Source organism: Anomaloglossus baeobatrachus, chromosome 11 (assembly GCF_048569485.1).
Source record: "Anomaloglossus baeobatrachus isolate aAnoBae1 chromosome 11, aAnoBae1.hap1, whole genome shotgun sequence".
NCBI classification, from domain to species: Eukaryota; Metazoa; Chordata; class Amphibia; order Anura; family Aromobatidae; genus Anomaloglossus; species Anomaloglossus baeobatrachus.
The window spans coordinates 29,132,737-29,150,169 of NC_134363.1; the positions used below are offsets into that span (position 1 = coordinate 29,132,737).

At 45.4% G+C, this 17,433-nt stretch overlaps 1 protein-coding gene across 1 annotated transcript in view; it reads right to left on the bottom strand.

Moving 5' to 3' along the window:
• LOC142257220 (interferon-inducible GTPase 5-like) overlaps positions 1-17,433 on the bottom strand; it is an 84,455-nt gene that overhangs the window by 41,517 nt on the left and 25,505 nt on the right. The gene's annotated exons all lie outside the window — the stretch shown is intronic.

Sequence of the window (17,433 nt, forward strand, 5' to 3'; positions counted from 1 at the left end):
AAAAGCTCGATAGTTCTAGAAACGTTCGAGAACGGTTCTAGCAGCAAAAAGCAGGGCTTTTTACAGCTGCAGTGTGCAGGAGCCATCGCTGGCAGCCTGCCAGAAGCTGGTAACCAAGATAAACATCGGGTATCCAAGCAAAGCGCTTGGTTAGTAACCCGATGTTTATCTTAGTTACGTGCAGGAAGCCCACACTTCCCGCTCAGCTCGCTCCGCCCCCTCCTGCCCGCGGCATGTATACATACATATACACACACACACACACACTCTCACACACGCACCCCCCCTCCCCCCCCCCCCGCTCGGCTTACCTGCGGTGGTGAAGTCCCGCCATCCAGACCTCAGCGCTGTCACTGTCCTCCATGGCCGCCGCTTGTCACATCACCTCTCGCTTCCCACCCGAGACGTCACGGACCTCTCGCGATACTTGATGTGAAGGCGGCGGTCATTGAACTCAGTGACAGGTGCTGTCAGTGTGCTGGAGATCAGCGCAGGTAATGTACCTCGCTGACAGCAGCACTTGTCATGCCCTGCAGTGACCTGGGCTGACCCATTGATGTTAGCTCAGGTCACTGCACTGCTCTCCCAGCCAATGGGGAACATCCTGCTCTTCATTGACTGGGACAGTGTGGATCGTCATGGCAACCCCTTGGATTACACCAGACCTGGATTTGTTTTTCATTCTAATAAATTGGTTAAAGAGGGAATGTTTTGGGGAGTGTTTTTTCAAATAAAAATGTGTTTGTCGTCTATTTTTGTTTATTACTGACTGGGTTGGTGATGTCGGGTATCTGATAGACGCCTGACCTCACCAACCCCAGGGCTTGATGCCAGGTGACATTACACATCTGGTATTAACCCCATATATTACCCCGTTTGCCACCGCACCAGGGCGCGGGATGAGCTGGGGCGAAGCACCAGGATTGGCGCATCTAATGGATGCGCCACTTCTGGGGCGGCTGCGGCCTGCTATTTTTAGGCTGGGGAGATTCCAATAACCATGGACCTCCCTAGTCTGAGAATATCAGGCCCCAGCTGTCTGCTTTACCTTGGCTGGTGATCCAATTTTGGGGGACCCCTACGTGTTTTTTTTTTTAATTATTTATTTAATTTAAAATAACAGCGTGGGGTGCCCTCAGTTTTGGATTACCAGCCAAGGTGAGGTTGCCAGCTGTGGTCTGCAGGCTGCAGCCGTCTGCTTTACCCTAGCTGGCTACAAAACTAGGGGGAACCCTACGTCATTTTTTTTTCATTTTTTTGGCTAAATACAAAGCTAAGCATCCCTTAGTGCCACATGAAAGGTACCAAAGGGTGTTCCACTTTTTCTCCATTTTTTTCTCCACTTTTTCTCCATTTTTTTCTCCACTTATTCTCCACTTTTTCTCCTCTTATTCTCCACTTTTTCTCCACTTTTTCTCCTCTTATTCTCCACTTTTTCTCCACTTTTTCTCCACTTTTTCTCCATTTTTTTCTCCACTTTTTCTCCACTTTTTCTCCACTTTTTCTCCACTTTTTCTCCACTTTTTCTCCTCTTATGCTCCACTTTTTCTCCACTTTTTCTCCACTTTTTCTCCACTTTTTCTCCACTTTTTCTCCTCTTATGCTCCACTTTTTCTCCACTTTTTCTCCACTTTTTTCTCCACTTTTTCTCCTCTTATGCTCCACTTTTTCTCCACTTTTTCTCCTCTTATGCTCCACTTTTTCTCCACTTTTTCTCCTCTTATGCTCCACTTTTTCTCCACTTTTTCTCCACTTTTTCTCCACTTTTTTCTCCACTTTTTCTTCTCTTATGCTCCACTTTTTCTCCACTTTTTCTCCTCTTAATCTCCACTTTTTCTCCACTTTTTCTCCACTTTTTCTCCACTTTTTTCTCCACTTTTTCTCCTCTTATGCTCCACTTTTTCTCCACTTTTTCTCCACTTTTTCTCCTCTTATGCTCCACTTTTTCTCCACTTTTTCTCCTCTTATGCTCCACTTTTTCTCCACTTTTTCTCCTCTTAATCTCCACTTTTTCTCCTCTTATGCTCCACTTTTTCTCCACTTTTTCTCCACTTTTTTCTCCACTTTTTCTCCTCTTATGCTCCACTTTTTCTCCACTTTTTCTCCACTTTTTCTCCACTTTTTCTCCTCTTATACTCCACTTTTTCTCCACTTTTTCTCCACTTTTTTCTCCACTTTTTCTCCTCTTATGCTCCACTTTTTCTCCACTTTTTCTCCACTTTTTCTCCTCTTATGCTCCACTTTTTCTCCACTTTTTCTCCACTTTTTTCTCCACTTTTTCTCCTCTTATGCTCCACTTTTTCTCCACTTTTTCTCCTCTTATGCTCCACTTTTTCTCCACTTTTTCTCCTCTTATGCTCCACTTTTTCTCCACTTTTTCTCCTCTTATGCTCCACTTTTTCTCCACTTTTTCTCCACTTTTTCTCCACTTTTTTCTCCACTTTTTCTTCTCTTATGCTCCACTTTTTCTCCACTTTTTCTCCTCTTAATCTCCACTTTTTCTCCACTTTTTCTCCACTTTTTCTCCACTTTTTTCTCCACTTTTTCTCCTCTTATGCTCCACTTTTTCTCCACTTTTTCTCCACTTTTTCTCCTCTTATGCTCCACTTTTTCTCCACTTTTTCTCCTCTTATGCTCCACTTTTTCTCCACTTTTTCTCCTCTTAATCTCCACTTTTTCTCCTCTTATGCTCCACTTTTTCTCCACTTTTTCTCCACTTTTTTCTCCACTTTTTCTCCTCTTATGCTCCACTTTTTCTCCACTTTTTCTCCACTTTTTCTCCACTTTTTCTCCTCTTATACTCCACTTTTTCTCCACTTTTTCTCCACTTTTTTCTCCACTTTTTCTCCTCTTATGCTCCACTTTTTCTCCACTTTTTCTCCACTTTTTCTCCTCTTATGCTCCACTTTTTCTCCACTTTTTCTCCTCTTATGCTCCACTTTTTCTCCACTTTTTCTCCACTTTTTCTCCTCTTAATCTCCACTTTTTCTCCTCTTATGTTCCACTTTTTCTCCACTTTTTCTCCACTTTTTCTCCACTTTTTCTCCTCTTATGCTCCACTTTTTCTCCACTTTTTCTCCACTTTTTTCTCCACTTTTTCTCCTCTTATGCTCCACTTTTTCTCCACTTTTTCTCCTCTTATGCTCCACTTTTTCTCCACTTTTTCTCCTCTTATGCTCCACTTTTTCTCCACTTTTTCTCCACTTTTTCTCCTCTTATGCTCCACTTTTTCTCCACTTTTTCTCCACTTTTTTCTCCACTTTTTCTCCTCTTATGCTCCACTTTTTCTCCACTTTTTCTCCACTTTTTTCTCCACTTTTTCTCCTCTTATGCTCCACTTTTTCTCCACTTTTTCTCCACTTGTTCTCCACTTTTTCTCCACTTTTTTCTCCACTTTTTCTCCTCTTATGCTCCACTTTTTCTCCACTTTTTCTCCACTTTTTCACCGTTCTTTTTCTATGGTCAGTCTACCCATTAGCTCTGCCATGCATACTGTAGCTCTACACCTACTGCACATGTTACTTTATGATTGACATCTCTTTCGTACCAGAGCTGTCTAAGCCTACTCTGACCCCATATTTGTCATTACTATATTGTCCTTGTACTGTATTATGACATTTGTATCATGTGTTTCATTTCTTGCTGTGTTGCAATTTTTTTGCTGCATCCCAATTGTACCTCTACATTGTTCGAGTTTATGTTATTGTTCTCTCACTCTTATGTGATACTGATTATTGTCATTTTTCATGATTACATGCAGATAAGTCCAATCTGACGAAGGCTCAGGCCGAAACGTCATTTGTAACTTGTTTTGGACAAAAACATATATGCTTATGAAAAAAAAAATGTTCTTAATACGGACCAATAAAGAGTGATTTTGCATTACTATCCATTGGGACTTACTGACTTAGTCTGGGAGATTTAGAGTGCCGAGGTTACTCACTAATTTTATCTATTATTACCTCTGAGCACCTATATACCAGTGAGCAGAGCTTCCTCTACAGTAGTTCTCCTGATTAGGCATGCCCTTACCTCATGAGCAGGGCATTGCAGCTTTGGTAGCAACCATTATGACATGGACTCTGCTGCTGTGGACCCGGGGAGAGTGAGTGCAGATTCATTGCACCCACACTCCTCACATGAAGGGTCCGCACTCCTAGAAAATGGGGGATACGTTCCCTGAGTGTCTCCCCCCCATATTCTAGACGGTCCAGAGTCGTCGTGGGACCCCTTTATTTTTTTTCTTACAATAAATTGGTGAAAGAGGAAATGTTTTGGGGACTGTTTTTTCAAATAAATTTCTTTTGTCGATTTTTTGTTTTTGTTAGTACTGACAGTTTATGATGTTGGGTATCTAATAGACGCCATGACATCACAAACTGCTGGGCTTGATCTCAGGTGACTTTACAGCTAGTATCAACCCGATTTATTACCCCGTTTGCCACTGCACCAGGGCACGGGATGAGCTGGGGTGAAGCGCCAGGATTGGCGCATCTAGTGGATGCGCCACGTCTGGGGTGCCTGCGGCCTGCTATTTTTAGGCTGTGAAGGCCCAATAACTATGGACCTTCCCACCCTGAGAATACCAGACCACAGCTGTCCGCTTTACCTTGGCTGGTGATCCAATTTGGGGGGGACCCTACTTTTATTGTGTAATTATTAATATTTATAAAATAATTATAAAAAAGAGCCTGAGGGGACCTCCACATTGGATCCCCAACCACGGTAAAGCTGCCAGCTGTGGTTTTCAGGCTACAGCCGTCTGCTTTACCCTAGCTGGCTATCAAAAATGGGGGGACCCAACGTAATTTTTTTTTTTAACTATTTTTTAAATAGAAAAAATTAATGGGCTTCCCTGTATTTTGATTGACAACCAAGGTAACGGCAGGCAGATGGGGGTGGCAACCCATAGCTGTCTGTTTTATCTGCGCTGAGAATCAAAAATACCGCGGAGCGCTACGTCATTTTTTTAAAGATTTATTTTTACAGCACTGTGATGTCCAGCAATCAAAATACAGGGAAGCCCATTTTATTTTTAGTTATTTAAATAAATAATTAAAAAAAATATATATGGGCTCCCGCTGCATTTTTTGTATTGCTAGCTAAGGGTAATCCAAGCAGCTACTGGCTGCTAACCCCCACTGCTTGGTGTTACCTTCACTGGCAATGGAAAATCCAGGGAAGCATTTTTTATTTTTTTTGCCAAAAAACTACAAAAAAAGGACGTGAGCTTCGCCATATTTTTGTATGCTAGCCAGGTATAGCAGGCAGGTGCTGGAAGAGTTGGATACAGCGCCAGAAGATGGCGCTTCTATGAAAATGCCATTTTCTGAGGTGGCTGCAGACTGCAATTCGCAGCAGTGGGGCCCAGAAAGCTCAGGCCAACCGGTGGTGCGGATTCCAATCCCCAGCTGCCTAGTTGTACCTGGCTGGACACAAAAATGGGGCAAAGCCTACGTCATTTGTTTTCTAATTATTTCATGAAATTCATGAAATAATAAAAAAAGGGCTTCCCTTTATTTTTGGTTCCCAGACGGGTACAAATAGGCAACTGGGGGTTGGGGGCAGCCGTACCTGCCTGCTGTACCTGGCTAGCATACAAAAATATGGCGAAGCCCACATAATTTTTTCAGGGGGCAAAAAAATTCTGCATACAGTCCTGGATGGAGTATGCTGAGCCTTGTAGTTCTGCAGCTGCTGTCTGTCTGTATGGAGAAGAGCAGACAGCAGCTGCAGAACTACAAGGCTCAGCATACTCCATCCAGGACTGTATGCAGAAGTTTTTTGCCCACCAAAAAAATGACGTGGGCTTCGCCATATTTTTGTATGCTAGCCAGGTACAGCTGGCAGCCACGGGCTGCCTCCAACCCCCAGTTGCCTATTTGTACCCGGCTGGGAACCAAAAATATAGGGAAGCCCGTTTTTTTTAATTATTTCACTTATTTCATGAAATAATTAAAAAACAAATGACGTGGGCTTCGCCCTATTTTTGTGTCCAGCCGGGTACAACTAGGCAGCTGGGGATTGGAATACGCAGCACAGGTTAGCCCGAGGTTTGTGGGCGCCTCTGCTGCGGATTTCAGTCCGCAGCCGTCCCAGAAAATGGCGCTCTCATAGAAGCGCCATCATCTGGCGCTGTATCCAACTCTTCCAACAGCCCTGGAGCCGGGTGGCTTGTTGGGTAATCATGAGTTAATACTGGCTTTGTTTTACTAGCCAGTATTAAGCCAGAGATTCTTAATGTCAGGCACGTTTGACCCGGCCATTAAGAATCTCCAATAAAGGGTTAAAAAAAAGACACCACACAGAGGAAAAATACTTTAATAGAAATAAATACACAGACACATTAGAGACTCCATCTTTATTACCCCCTGTCAGCCCTCCACGACCCTGCTCTTCTGTCTTCTTTCTTTCTAGTGTAGTAGTAGTGACGATTGTAGTGAGGAAGGATGAGATTCACCAGCTCATCACTTGGGGCTGGGGAACCTCCATCCTCACTACAATGCTCACTACAATCGTGCAGCAGCGTGCAGCCTTCACTCCGTGAGTGATCACTGCTGGCTGCTAGCGGTAACGCTGACAGACGCGTTACCATAGCAACGGTGCTCTCGGAGCCGCGGTTAGCGGTGACGTCACCGCTAACTGCGTTGCTATGGCAACGGTGATCTCCGTTAATGACCGGCTGTGTCAGCCGGTCCCTAACGGAACGGGGAGTCGACCGTGTGCTAGAGCATGTCGCCGGTACACGGCGATACACATATGTGCACCGTGTACCGGAGAGATGCACTCGCAGGTCCTACATGACGTGTCATAGTCATGTGACCAGTCTGTAGCCAATGAGATAATAGCCACATGACTGGTCACATGGCTATTTTGACGTCACGATAGGTCCTGCATCTCTGCTGGCAGTGCAGGTCACCGGGAGGATTCAGCGATCATCGGATGGAATAGCGGCAGGAGACAGAGTGCAGAAGGGATCGCGAGGACCGGTAAGTGTTATGGCAATGTTTATTAACTGTTTGTGTACATTTATAATGCATTTTTATGTGTTTGTGATTGCCTCCCATTATAGCCTATACGTTCGAGTTCGGTTCGTCGAACGTTCGACGAACTGAACTCGAACGAGACCTCCGTTCGGCGAACCACCTCGAGCCGAACCGCGACCGGTTCGCTCATCTCTACTCACTGCACATACACATGTATATACACACACAAACTGCACATGTATATACACACACTGCACATGCACATATATACACAAACAGCACATGCACATGTACATACACATACACTTCCCATGCACATGTATATACACACTGCACATGCACATATAAATACACACACACACTGCACATACACATGTACTGTATATACACTCACTGCACATGCACATATACACACACACACACACACTGCACATGTATATACACTCACTGCATATGCATACACTGCACATGTATATACAAACCGCACATGTACATGCACATACACTGCCCATGCACATGTATATACACACTGCACATGCACATATATATATATACATACACTACACATACACATGTACTGTATATACACTCACTGCACATGCACATATACACACATACACACACTGCACATGTATATACACTCACTGCACATGCATACACTGCCCATGCACATGTATATACACACTGCACATACAAATTATATATACACACACACACACATGTAAATATACACACTGCACATACACATGTATGTAAACGCACACTGCACATGTATAGACACACTGCACATACATACCACCTTGTTTAAGCTTCAGTTCACCTTGACTCCCTGCAGTTAAAGGACCTTTGGTGACATCATGACTGTGATGTCACCAAAGGTCCTTAAGCAGTCTTAACCATGAAATAGCAGTGCTGGGAGCCCCTAGGACAGTGGTTGCTCTGGGCATTGGTCAGTTTGCCCCCATCCCCTAACCCTCGCTCTGACTGTAGCTAGGTCTTATTTTCGGGGAAACACAGTGTAGGCAATGGATATATAACTGTGGACAGCCCTTTATGGAGTCATTTTAGAGCCAATCTTTAACTCTTCACGTGCACTATTATCCGGGCTGCCCAGAGGAGAGTAATACATTTTACAAAAAATAGGACAGAAATTTTGGGCAGAGGATGCAGAATTTAGGATTTTACTAAACAGCATAAAAAGAAAATCCTGACGTAACTGATAAAATCTACAGGATAGACTGATGGCGGCTCCTCCGGCAGGAATTAGGTTACAATTGCCCTTGTAATGATGTATTATTTAATGGATCAGTCAGCTTGAAACCCCCGGGCGTCCCGTCCAGATGAGCAACAGTGGATATGACCTAGTTTCGGCTGCGCGGATCTTTATGAGGATGGCGATGGCTCTCCATGAGCAAACACAAATATTGTATCCCAATGATTCACTAATAACAGTATACATTGTACTGTATATACAGAGATCCGGATACACTGACTATCATTTATATAGGAAACGCAAATCCAAATTTTCAGCTAGTGCTCCCTGTTATCAGCCACTATAATACAGGATCAGTAATGTATGTGTACAGTGACTGCACCAGCAGAACAGTGAGTGCAGCTCTGGAGTATAATACAGGAGGTAACTCAGGATCAGTAATGTAATGTATGTACACAGTGACTGCACCAGCAGAATAGTGAGTGCAGCTCTGGAGTATAATACAGGATGTAACTCAGGATTAGTACAGGATCAGTAATGTAATGTATGTACACAGTGACTGCACCAGCAGAATAGTGAGTGCAGCTCTGGAGTATAATACAGGATGTAACTCAGGATTAGTACAGGATCAGTAATGTAATGTATGTACACAGTGACTGCACCAGCAGAATAGTGAGTACAGCTCTGGAGTATAATACAGGAGGTAACTCAGGATCAGTAATGTAATGTATGTACACAGTGACTGCACCAGCAGAACAGTGAGTGCAGCTCTGGAGTATAATACAGGCGGTAACTCCGGATCAGTAATGTAATGTATGTACACAGTGACTGCACCAGCAGAATAGTGAGTACAGCTCTGGAGTATATAATACAGGAGGTAACTCGGGATCAGTAATGTAATGTATGTACACAGTGACTGCACCAGCAGAACAGTGAGTGCAGCTCTGGAGTATAATACAGGAGGTAACTCAGGATCAGTAATGTAATGTATGTACACAGTGACTGCACCAGCAGAATAGTGAGTACAGCTCTGGAGTATATAATACAGGAGGTAACTCAGGATCAGTAATGTAATGTATGTACACAGTGACTGCACCAGCAGAACAGTGAGTGCAGCTCTGGAGTATAATACAGGAGGTAACTCAGGATCAGTAATGTAATGTATGTACACAGTGACTGCACCAGCAGAATAGTGAGTGCAGCTCTGGAGTATAATACAGGAGGTAACTCAGGATCAGTAATGTAATGTATGTAAACAGTGACTGCACCAGCAGAACAGTGAGTGCAGCTCTGGAGTATAATACAGGAGGTAACTCCGGATCAGTAATGTAATGTATGTGCACAGTGACTCCACCAGCAGAATAGTGAGTGCAGCTCTGGAGTATAATACAGGAGGTAGCTCAGGATCAGTAATGTAATGTATGTGCACAGTGACTGCACCAGCAGAATAGTGAGTGCAGCTCTGGAGTATAATACAGGAGGTAACTCGGGATCAGTAATGTAATGTATGTACACAGTGACTGCACCAGCAGAATAGTGAGTGCACCTCTGGAGTATAATACAGGAGGTAACTCAGGATCAGTAATGTAATGTATATACAGTGACTGCACCAGCAGAATAGTGAGTGCAGCTCTGGAGTATAATACAGGAGGTAACTCAGGATCAGTAATGTAATGTATGTACACAGTGACTGCACCAGCAGAACAGTGAGTGCAGCTCAGGAGTATAATACAGAAGGTAACTCAGGATCAGTAATGTAATGTATGTACACAGTGACTGCACCAGCAGAATAGTGAGTGCAGCTCTGGAGTATAATACAGGAGGTAACTCAGGATCAGTAATGTAATGTATGTACACAGTGACTGCACCAGCAGAACAGTGAGTGCAGCTCTGGAGTATAATACAGGAGGTAACTCCGGATCAGTAATGTAATGTATGTGCACAGTGACTCCACCAGCAGAATAGTGAGTGCAGCTCTGGAGTATAATACAGGAGGTAGCTCAGGATCAGTAATGTAATGTATGTGCACAGTGACTTCACCAGCAGAATAGTGAGTGCAGCTCTGGAGTATAATACAGGAGGTAACTCAGGATCAGTAATGTAATGTATGTACACAGTGACTACACCAGCAGAATAGTGAGTGCAGCTCTGGAGTATAATACAGGAGGTAACTCAGGATCAAAAATGTAATGTATGTACACAGTAACTGCACCAGCAGAATAGTGAGTGCAGCTCTGGAGTATAATAGAGGAGGTAACTCAGGATCAGTAATGTAATGTATATACACAGTGGCTGCAGCAGCAGAATAGTGAGTGCAGCTCTGGAGTATAATACAGGAGGTAGCTCAGGATCAGTAATGTAATGTATGTGCACAGTGACTGCACCAGCAGAATAGTGAGTTCAGCTCTGGAGTATTGTACAGATTATATTTTGGGAGTTCCTTTTTGAACTTTCCTATTAAAGCAGCTGGGAGACGGTTGTGGTATCAGTAAGGGTCAGGACACATTGGATGGCGCTGTGCTAGTCATTTATTGCCACCATCCCTTTTACTGCACCTGTCCTGCAAAAAATAATTTCTCCTGAAGCTGCACCGGCTGTAGAAACTAGTGTTATCTGCTGGAATTTAGTAATAAAAATACAGCATGGTTGAAAGATGAAAGATGAGCGTTCCCTTTAAATGCTCCCTCCCGGTGCACTGTCTGCAATCGTTCATTAGGAGGTAATGGTTGAGCTCATGATGATTCATCAAATGTAAACTGCAATTTAAAAGTTTATTAGTGTCATTCGGATTTTCTCAAGTTATTTTTATGAACACTGTCAGAAGCAGTGATGGATCCGGTGGGCAGAGACATGAGTGGGCGGCCGGGGGCAGGACTGGACGTGTTTGGTGTCAGCCGAGGTGAATCCCATGGGCAGTGACATGAGTGGGCGCCAGGGAGCTGGACTTGATGTGTTTGTGTCACCCGTGATGGATCCTGTGGGCAGTGAAATGAGTGGGCGCCCAGGGGCAGGACTGGACATGTTTGGTGTAAGCCATGATGGATCTGGTGGGAAGTGACATGAGTGGGCGCCTGGTGGCAGGGCTGGATGTGTTAGGTGTCACCCGCGACGGATCCAGTGGACAGTTGAATGAGTGGGCGCTTGGTGGCAGGACTGGACATGTTTGGTGGCACCCGTGATGGATCCACTAGGCAGTGACATGAGTGGGCACCCGGGGTCAAGATTGGACGTATTTGGTGTCACCTATGATGGATCCAGTGGGCAGTGACATGAGGGCAGGACTGGACATATTTGGTGTCACCAGTGATGGATCCAGTGGGCAGTGAAATTAGTGGATGCCTGGTGGCAGGACTGGACGTGTTACGTGTCACCCGCGACGGATCCAGTGGACAGTTGAATGAGTGGGCGCTTGGTGGCAGGACTGGACATGTTTGGTGGCACCTGTGATGGATCCAGTAGGCAGTGACATGAGTGGGCACCCGGGGTCAGGACTGGACGTATTTGGTGTCACCTATGATGGATCCAGTGGGCAGTGACATGAGTGGGCGCCCATGGCAGGACTGGACATGTTTGGTGTCACCTATGATGGATCCAGTGGACAATGACATGAGTGGGCGCCTGAGGGCAGGACTGGACATGTTTGGTGTCAGCCGTAATGGATCCAATGGGCAGTGACATGAGTGGGTGCCCGGGGCAGTACTGGACATGTTTGGTGTCACCTATGATGGATCCAGTGGACAATGACATGAGTGGGCGCCTGTGGGCAGGACTGGACATGTTTGGTGTCAGCCGTAATGGATCCCGTGGGCAGTGACATGAGTGGGCGCCTGGTGGCAGGACTGGACGTGTTAGGTGTCACTTGTGATGGATCCAGTGGATAGTTGTGATGGATTCAGTAGGCAGTGACATGAGTGAGCACCCGGGGCCAGAACTGGACGTATTTTGTGTCACCTATGATGGATCTAGTGGGCAGTGACATGAGTGGGCACCTGGGGTCAGGACTGAATGTATTTGATATCACCTATGATGGATCCCGTGGGCAGTGACATGAGTGGGTGCCCGGGGGCCCAACTGGACATGTTTGGTTTCATCCGTGATGAATCCAGTGGGCAGTGACATGAGTGGGCGGCTAGGAAACGGACTGGACGTGTTTGGTGTCACCTATGATGGATTCAGTGGGTAGTGACTTGAGTGGGAGACCAGGGCAGGACTGGACGTATTTGTGTCACCCGTGATGGATCTGGTGGGCAGTGACATGAGTGGGCGCCCGAGGCAGGACTGGACATGTTTGTGTCACCCATGATAGATCCAGTGGATAATGACATGTGTGGGCACCTGAGGGCAGGACTGGACATGTTTGGTGTCAGCCGTAATGGATCCCGTGGGCAGTGACATGAGTGGGTGCCTGGTGGCAGGACTGGACATATTTGGTGTCACCTATGATGGATCCAGTGGGCAGTGACGTGAGTGGGCACCCAGGGCAGGACTGGACATGTTTGGTGTCACCTATGATGGATCCAGTGGACAATGACATGAGTGGGCGCCTGAGGGCAGGACTGGACATGTTTGGTGTCAGACGTAATGGATCCCGTGGGCAGTGACATGAGTGGGCGCCTGGTGGCAGGACTGGACGTGTTAGGTGTCACTTGTGATGGATCCAGTGGATAGTTGTGATGGATTCAGTAGGCAGTGACATGAGTGAGCACCCGGGGCCAGAACTGTACGTATTTTGTGTCACCTATGATGGATCCAGTGGGCAGTGACATGAGTGGGCATCTGGGGTCAGGACTGGATGTGTTTGATATCACCTATGATGGATCCCGTGGGCAGTGACATGAGTGGGCACTTGGGGGCCCGACTGGACATGTTTGGTGTCATCCGTGTTGGATCCAGTGGGCAGTGACATGAGTGGGTGCCTGGGAGACGGACTGGACGTGTTTGGTATCACCTATGATGGATTCAGTGGGTAGTGACTTGAGTGGGAGACCGGGGCAGGACTGGACGTGTTTGTGTCACCCGTGATGGATCTGGTGGGCAGTGACATGAGTGGGCGCCTGAGGGCAGGACTGGACATGTTTGGTGTCAGACGTAATGAATCCCGTGGGCAGTGACATGAGTGGGCACCTGGTGGCAGGACTGGACGTGTTAGGTGTCACTTGTGACGGATCCAGTGGACAGTTGTGATGGATTCAGTAGAAAGTGACATGAGTGAGCACCCGGGGCCAGAACTGTACGTATTTTGTGTCACCTATGATGGATCCAGTGGGCAGTGACATGAGTGGGCACTTGGGGGCCCGACTGGACATGTTTGGTGTCATCCGTGTTGGATCCAGTGGGCAGTGACATGAGTGGGCGCCTGGGAGACGGACTGGACGTGTTTGGTATCACCTATGATGGATTCAGTGGGTAGTGACTTGAGTGGGAGACCGGGGCAGGACTGGACGTGTTTGTGTCACCCGTGATGGATCTGGTGGGCAGTGACATGAGTGGGCGCCCAAGGCAGGACTGGACGTGTTTGATGTCAGCCATGATGGATCCAGTGGGCAGCGACATGAGTGGGTGCCCGGGGGCAGGACACCGGGTTCTGTACAGTTGGGTAATGGCTGCGCCCACGTAAACCCATCATTTTCTCTAGTTGGTTTATTTTTATCTTCTCTACATAAAGGTTAAGTGTCGGGATCGTGTGAGTTGTGCAATCCTGGGGACGAGAAGGTGAAAATAAGGCCGAGCAAGACTCATAAGAGTGAATGCAAGAAAACCAAGGCCCACCCATGGTGGGTACAAAGGGGGCGCCGTGCAATAAAGGGGGCGCCCCTAGCGGATCTAACCATTTTTATTTATGGGTCTATAAATGATGCAATATTACTAATTAATGACACCATCCAATAAATGTCCAAAATGTCCTTGTGCAAGTGAAGATAAAGACCGTCCATAAAACCTAATTATATCTGCCCTCCTGCACACAGCGTCCTGTGCAGTGTCTGCGGACTGTGCAGCTGATTGCCACTCAGTGCATGCCGAATTGTTCAGGCCGAGCCTCCTGTTGCATGAAAATAATGCTTAACTGCAGTAAAAACTGACTTAAAGGGAAAGAATATTAAGAAAATTACATCGACATCACCATTTTCACACTTGCCACTAGAACTATTATAGGCCTCCTGTTTTGTACAAATGGCTTATGAGAAATCTTATTCTCATCACAAATACAATCACAATGAAATGTCACACTTCTATATACAGTAGATAACATGAGATCCACCATTCACAATAGGTGATGTCACAGCTCACCTCCTCCTCCTATACAATGAATGATAACTCCTCTATGTACAGTAGATAACACAGCATCCACCATTCACAATAGGGGATGTCACAGCTCACCTCCTCCTCCTGTACAATGAATGATAACTCCTCTATGTACAGTAGATAACACAGCATCCACCATTCACAATAGGTGATATCACAGCTCACCTCTTTCCCCACCTGTACAATGAATGATAACTCCTCTATGTACAGTAGATAACACAGGATCCACCATTCACAATAAATAGTGTCACAGCTCACCTCCTCCTCCTGTGCAATGATTGATAACACCTCTATATAGAGTAACACAGGATCAATCATTACAGATGATGCCACAGCTCACCTCCTCGCATCCTGTTTAGGACACATATTACCTCTAGTTACATTAGATGATATCACAGCTCACCTCCTCCTCCTGTACAATGACTGATAACTTTACATACAGTAGACAACACAGGATCCATCAATCATTATAGATGTCACAGCTCACCTCCTCCTCCTCCTGTACAATGACTGATAACGCCTCTATAAACAGTAGATAACACAGGATCAATCAATTATTATAGATGATGTCACAGCACCCCTCCTCCCCATCCACAATTTACAATAAATAATGTCACGGCTCACCTCCTCCTCCTTTACAATGACAGACAATGCCTCTATGAACAGTAGATACAGTAACACAGGATGAATAAATCATTATAGATGATGTCACAGCTCACCTCCTCCCATCCTGTTTAGGACACATATCACCTCTAATTACATTAGGTGATATCACAGCTCACCTCCTCCCATCCTGTTTAGGACACATATCACCTCTAAGTACATTAGATGATATCACAGCTCACCTCCTCCCATCCTGTTTAGGACACATATCACCTCTAATTACAATAGGTGATATCACAGCTCACCTCCTCCCATCCTGTTTAGGACACATATCACCTCTAATTACATTAGGTGATATCACAGCTCACCTCTTCCCCTCCTGTTTAGGACACATATCACCTCTAATTACATTAGGTGATATCACAGCTCACCTCCTCCCATCCTGTTTAGGACACATATCACCTCTAATTACATTAGGTGATATCACAGCTCACCTCCTCCCATCCTGTTTAGGACACATATCACTCACCTCTAATTACATTAGGTGATATCACAGCTCACCTCCTCCCCTCCTGTTTAGGACACATATCACCTCTAATTACATTAGATGATATCACAGCTCACCTCCTCCCATCCTGTTTAGGACACATATCACTCACCTCTAATTACATTAGGTGATATCACAGCTCACCTCCTCCCCTCCTGTTTAGGACACATATCACCTCTAATTACATTAGGTGATATCACAGCTCACCTCCTCCCATCCTGTTTAGGACACATATCACCTCTAATTACATTAGGTGATATCACAGCTCACCTCCTCCCCTCCTGTTTAGGACACATCACCTCTAATTACATTAGGTGATATCACAGCTCACCTCCTCCCCTCCTGTTTAGGACACATATCACCTCTAATTACATTAGGTGATATCACAGCTCACCTCCTGTTTAGGACACATATCACCTCTAATTACATTAGGTGATATCACAGCTCACCTCCTCCCATCCTGTTTAGGACACATATCACCTCTAATTACATTAGGTGATATCACAGCTCACCTCCTCCCCTCCTGTTTAGGACACATATCACTCACCTCTAATTACATTAGGTGATATCACAGCTCACCTCCTCCCCTCCTGTTTAGGACACATATCACTCACCTCTAATTACATTAGGTGATATCACAGCTCACCTCCTCCCCTCCTGTTTAGGACACATATCACCTCTAATTACATTAGGTGATATCACAGCTCACCTCCTCCCATCCTGTTTAGGACACATACAGTATTACCTCTAATTACATTAGGTGATATCACAGCTCACCTCCTCCCCTCCTGTTTAGGACACATATCACTCACCTCTAATTACATTAGGTGATATCACAGCTCACCTACTCCCCTCATATGTAGGACACATATCACCTCTAATTACATTAGGTGATATCACAGCTCACCTCCTCCCCTCCTGTTTAGGACACATATCACCTCTAATTACATTAGGTGATATCACAGCTCACCTCCTCCTATCCTGTTTAGGACACATATCACCTCTAATTACATTAGGTGATATCACAGCTCACCTCCTCCCCTCCTGTTTAGGACACATATCACCTCTAATTACATTAGGTGATATCACAGCTCACCTCCTCCCCTCCTGTTTAGGACACATATCACCTCTAATTACATTAGGTGATATCACAGCTCACCTCCTCCCATCCTGTTTAGGACACATATCACCTCTAATTACATTAGGTGATATCACAGCTCACCTCCTCCCCTCCTGTGTAGGACACATATCACTCACCTCTAATTACATTAGGTGATATCACAGCTCACCTCCTCCCATCCTGTTTAGGACACATACAGTATTACCTCTAATTACATTAGGTGATATCACAGCTCACCTCCTCCCCTCCTGTTTAGGACACATATCACTCACCTCTAATTACATTAGGTGATATCACAGCTCACCTACTCCCCTCATATGTAGGACACATATCACCTCTAATTACATTAGGTGATATCACAGCTCACCTCCTCCCCTCCTGTTTAGGACACATATCACCTCTAATTACATTAGGTGATATCACAGCTCACCTCCTCCTATCCTGTTTAGGACACATATCACCTCTAATTACATTAGGTGATATCACAGCTCACCTCCTCCCCTCCTGTTTAGGACACATATCACCTCTAATTACATTAGGTGATATCACAGCTCACCTCCTCCCCTCCTGTTTAGGACACATATCACCTCTAATTACATTAGGTGATATCACAGCTCACCTCCTCCCATCCTGTTTAGGATACATATCACCTCTAATTACA